Here is a 6,208-nt window from a genome sequence, read left to right on the forward strand (position 1 = left end):
CTAAGAGGAACTTGCCATTGTCCGAACGGACGAAACAACAAAAGGCAAAGAAAGGCAGATGAAAGAAAGAAGAAGATGACAAACAGAACAGTGCCCGGAGGACCAAAACTCGGGAAAGAAACACAAAGAAAACCAAAGATAGAAAAGAGGAAGAGCCTTACAGAGAAGAACAGAGATCGACGAAGGACGCGGAGTCGCCGGAAGAAGTAGCAACAAGATCACCGGAGCACTGAAACGCCGAAGGCAGCTACTGGACAAGCGAAGACGCAAATGCGGCGAGAAGGCAGAGAAGGCGAAGGCTTTATAGGGTTGAGCCCGAGCAGCCTCCACCGTCGGATTCAGGTCGCGAGAACCGGAGCATGCATCGCGCCGTCCATTTCAAATCGCCTTGGTCTCGTCACCCGCGGCGCCGCCGCCGTACGATGACGACATCAAGGCCACGTGGCATTCCACCAGAGGAGAGCATTTAATAAGCGCCTTAACGAGGCACAGAGCGCGTGCCTGACCTTAATGTCGAAGATTGGCGCAAATGCCGAAGAGATCCGAGGAATGTTGCCGTTGACTGAACGTCGTAGCAACTCACAGGGGGGTCGAGCGGAGGATAGTTGCATATAGACTCCGCTCGGCGCAACTGATGGTTCAGTCAGTCGGACTAATCGCCTCCTTCGACTAGACTTGAAGGGGAGGCAAGTGATCCAACGGTACAGACAAGGGACCCCCTTTGAGGGGAATCAATGCCACGTGGAGGGCAAAAGTCAAGGGCAGTATGAGGTTCAGCCGACTGGATAAGGTTCGGGTCATCCGGCCGGACGGGTCAGTATAGAATCAAAGACAACCCGGCGGGGAATCAGGTTTTCGACGCTCATGGTGAACAAGGTCGCCGGGCCGAGCGGGTGGCCCTCTCGGCCGAGGTCAAAAGTAGCAATACTGTGAATAGTCTCAGCCGAGCACACGACCGGGCATATCCCGAGCGGCCGGTCGTACGTGATGGGATTGCCGAGCGGCTAGGCGCTCAACGTGAGGAGAGAAAAGACAAAAGGACAAAGGAACATCTTCTGACAACAAGCATGTTCGAAGACCAAGTCATGCACAGAATCCTATGGCAGAAGGTTCTACTGTCCCATCAGAGAGGTGCTTGGACTGTAGCAGTATGGTGTCAGGCAAGCTCCTCTGGCAAGCCCATACTGAGGTATGGTAAGAGGACACGTGTATGTCTCGGTATGTGTGCATAAGCCTCCTCACAGCTCTATATAAGGGTCCTCATACTTCGCCGGAGGTACGCATTCTCTGAGATTCGAAGCCACCTCTTCATAGTTTCCTCTTGCCTGACTTGAGCGTTGGAGGGTCGTCGCCGGGAACCCCTTCCCAGCCCGACTTCTTTGCAGGTTCACCGGAGCTCCATACGGCCAGTCAGAGAGCAACGTCATCGGTTCGGAGAGCGCCACGTGCCCAGCGTCCATCGATTCAACGTTCGGACAGGATCAGTACCCTTTAATAAAAGGATGTTCTAGGCCTTGTATGGTCATATTTGTTTCTTCCCAAGTAGCATATACCCCAGCTTATAGGCCAGAGAATACTACATAACAAGAGAATTTTTTACCTGCTGGCTTTTGTATGGTTGTTAGAAGATATTTTGTTAAAGCATTTATAACTGCTATCTTATGTCCAGAGCTGCAAGGAATGGTTGGAACGTGTCAAATGTTATCAATCAGACAGTGTTGTATGTGATCTAATTTATCTCTGAATACAGAGCGGAACTGATATTCATGTTGTGTGAACTGTTGTAATTATTGAGTTCCAAATCTTAATGTTTTTGTAGCAAATAATGTTTGTACCTTCCTTGGTTTATCCATTACCTGAAAAAAAACAAAATTAGTGGAGTAAACGAGATAAAGTATCAGCTAAAGAATTGTTAATTCCCTTTATATGTTCCTAGTGAATGCGTAAACCTTTATTAATAATGGTATCTGTGAATTTTAATCATCTCTTAGTACTTAATCCTTTTCTTAATCCTTTAGTTTGTTGACTATACTTGACTATAACTCTATAGTCTGTTCTAATAGTAATTTCTTGCTTATTGCAAATGAATAGTCGGAAGGCTTCTAAACAATAAATAAGTGCTAATATTTCAAAATCTAGTGAAGTTAAATGTCAATTTTCTAGAAATTTCCCAGAGGTATACCTGCGTAAGGTTTCTGTAGGTTTAAGGTCATATTTGGAAGTTTTTCTAAATAAAATGTCTCCCCATCCTATTTCACATCCATCTATTTCAATAACTAAGTAGGCAGAATCAAGTGGGAGTGTTAACATGAGAATTGTTTTTACTAACTGTTTAATTTGTTGTACAAGCGATATATCTTGTTGATTAAAATATTTTTGTCTGATTAAGGAGGTCTTATTGTATAAGGGGCCGCTAATTTTTCTTATATCTTTTAGATAAGGTCTTGCATAATTGTGGAGTTCTAAAAAAGCTCTTAGAGTTTTAGTATCTTTCATTTTATCTGGAAAAACAAGAATTTTAGCAGAGATATGAGGTTGAAGGGCTATTTGTCCTTGGCTTATCTCGGCTCCTAGAAAATCAATATGAGTAGTTACTATGGTCATTTTCTTTCAAGAAATAATCAGACCATTTTTCTCAAATAGGTTAAAAATAATATGAAGATTAGCATAATGTTCTTGTTTAGTTTTAGAGAAAACTAGAATATCATCTATATATGCACAAGTGAAAAAGAAACATCTTGAAAAATGTCATCCATTTTCCTTTGGAATATTTAAGGGGCTATCTTAAGGCCAAAAGGCATAACAAACCACTCAAAATATCTCTCAGGGCAGGAAAAGACTGTCCATTCAATGGACTCAGGATGCATTTTGACTTGCCAAAATCCTGATTTCATGTCAAATTTAGAGTAGTACCATTTTGAGTTTTGGATTTTATTTAAGAGTTGGTATTTGTCAGGGATTTTATAACCATTTTCTTGATAGTTATCATTTAGTCTTTTTTAGTTAAATATCGTTCTAAATTGGCCATGTTTTTGTTATGATCCTTTATTAACTATGAAAGCTGGACTTCGGTGTCTAGATGTAGACCTTTGAATGATTCCTAAAGTTAAGAGTTGATTAATGTGCATTTTACATTCTTCAGTTTCCCAATTTGTATCTTTTAAGTCTTGAGCTTTAATTGTAAAGTCTAGATTAATTATTGATAGTTTGCAGTAGACTTTGTCTCGGCCCCAATATTTAGTAGGATTGTCTCCAATAATTTTTAATTTTTCTAATCTAGAAATGAGAGAGTCTAAATATGGTTTATGGGTATTTATTATTTGAAGTAACTGTTGTAGGAGTATGAGATCAGGTGGGATCCAGGTGTCATCAGTTATAGGGCTTGACTAGCCAAGTGAGGTTAGTTTTCTGGATCTTGCTGGTTAGAAAAAACTATGGCATAGGTTTGGTTATTATTAGGTTGTGGTTGCTTACTAGGTTGTTTACATGTATTTTTAGGAGAACATTAACAAGATGAAGTGGTGTTAGAAGGTATGATGTCTATGAGGGGTTTGGTGGTTAAGGGATGGACAATAAAGGGATAGTCTGATACTATTAGAGATATTATGGGCGAGGAAAAGAAAAGAGCATAATCCTTGGTTAGAAGAAAAGCTCTATCTGGTGCTATAAGAAAATTTAAGCCTAGGATTAAGTGAATATTAGGATGTAATAATGGTTTAATCCAAAGTTTAGAGAGTGAGAGTGGTGTGCTATATTTGCCACAGTTGTCATAAAACCTCATATGGGTGTTAGTGACAAATTGTGTACAAGCTAATTGTTGACCATCAAATTGTATACTTAGTAATGGTTATGATGCGGTTTTTATAAAAGTTTTTGGCAAAACTAAAATAAGTGTATTTTCATCTATTGTGGAATTAGTGGCTCCACTATCTAGAAAGGCACGTAGTGTGAACTCATAGCCATGGATATTTATCAAGCATTTGACTCTGATGTATAGAGTTTTTCCTATATTACAGATACTAGAGGCTTTTATAAAGACCAGATCTCTATCTATTATATCTACTGATGTAAGTTGTAAGCTTTTGCCTTTATCAAGAGTAGCTTGAGAAGGAAGTGGAGGAAAGTTTTCTTTCATATGTTTATCCAGGGTCTCTAGTTCTGTTTCCAATTTATTAATACGAGTTTCTAATACAGAGACTCTTGTTTCTAATAAAAAATTTCAAATACCTCCCTTAAAGAGCTGACTTATAGGTATTGTAATAGAGAACAGTTATTGAAGACAAAGATTACAGGCTTATTTCTTACATAACTTACAGGTACCTCTTTTATCTAAAGATGGATAATAACTACAAAAGAAACAAGGAATGTTATCAATTCCTATTTTGAGTATCCACTTATGTGGACAGTTAAGTTATTCTGTAGTCTTAGTACCGAGTTGTTTAAACATATCGGGGGTATAATAAGAAGAAGACAGATTGTCTAGCATATCGAGGTTATGTAATTTTGGCTTTCAGGATGTACGTTATATTGCTGGTTTGAAAGTTGAAAAAAGGAATTTACAAGACTATAATCAGAAGAAAGGATAACTTCTTCCACATCATCTACATAAACAATAGAGTAGATGGAGAATGTATCAGAAACATCTGATTGTACTTCTACTAAATCAAGATTTGTGCAGGTAACTAGTTTTGCTTCTCTAGTATATAAATTCATTTTATTTTGGCAAGCAGAAAATAAATGTCCTGGTTCATTATAGGCGAAACATGTGATGATATTAGCATACATCTTCTTTGGTTTGAACTTTCACACATGTTTTTCTTTATTAGATAGGGTTTCTTTTCTCTATTTTTTCTAACATAGTAGGTCTTTTTGGGTTTTATTGCCTTGGGCCTTGATACCGATCTTTTGGGTATTCTTGATGAATGATTTAATCTTGGTCTAGGTTGGGTGAGACCATATTGTTGAGGGGTATATATCTGGTTACAAAATTCATATTGTTGATTTTTTAGTTGCTTTTGTATGTGGATATAGGTATATTTTTCTTTAAGTATGGAAATAATGTATTGGATTCTTACTCCAATGTTATCGTATTGTGGTGCTACATTCATATCTGTCCAAGCTTTATATATTTCCTTTCATAAGTCTCTTGGAAGCTTGCTAAAGAGTCTTTCTCCTAATTTTGGGTTACAATAGTTTCCTGAGGCTGCTGTTAATGCTAAGAAGTCATTACAAAAAGGTTTAATTCAGTTCTAGCTAAAGAGTTGTAATTATTCTAAGTTCAACATAGCTTCTCTTTGTCTTATATCTAATTGAGTATTTGCAGCTCTGGCAATAAATAACCTATGAATTTTATAGCAAAAATTAAGTATGTTATTTCCTTGTGAGGTCATCCTAGCTACTTCTTCAGGATATGTAGTTTTATAGGCTTTCCATGCTGCTCTTGCAACATCGCCTAGGTAATTTTTCTATACTGTTATCATGAATTCTCCTGTTTCTATGTCTAGTTCATGTCTGGCTTAATAATCTCTTTTCACGGAGATTATCCACTGTTCTAAATAGGTATCATAAAGTTGTGGATCATCACATTCTCCAATATTTAGTAAGACTGAATTTTTATCAAAGTAAGTAATTTCAGGTGGTCTCCTTTTTCCTATTGTTCTCAACAAAGGATTATTATAAGTATATGGGGTAATCTTTGGTCTTGGAGGATGTCCTTCTCCATAATCCATAATTCTCATAGAGTTTTCAAAGTATTTTACTTATAATGGTTGTGGTCTGAAATTACTAGTGCTACTAGATTCAGCTGGATTCATTAGGTTTACTGTTGAAAAGTAATATTGCTTTTTAGCAATTATATTATGGTGTTCATCGAAATATAACATCCAGTCAGCTTCTAATTTATGGTGTAAAAGGTCAAAAGTTTTTAATTCTTTTAAATCTTCTTTAGTGAAATAAGTAGCTATTTCAAATGGGATGTAAACATATTCATTTAAGTCATCATAAAATAAATAGTTATTCTCAACATTGTTGTTTGTATGAGTTTCCAGTATGCTATATTCTATGTTCATTAAGTTCATATTAATTTGATTTTCTTCATGATCTTCTCCTTGTGATGTTGAGGGTTTATAATTATGAAATTTTACTATGGAGCTACTATGTCTATCTTTATAAATAATGGATTTCGTTGATTTTAAAATTTGTGGTTTAG

The sequence above is a fragment of the Zingiber officinale genome, chromosome 4B (genome assembly GCF_018446385.1).
Source record: "Zingiber officinale cultivar Zhangliang chromosome 4B, Zo_v1.1, whole genome shotgun sequence".
NCBI lineage: Eukaryota > Viridiplantae > Streptophyta > Magnoliopsida > Zingiberales > Zingiberaceae > Zingiber > Zingiber officinale.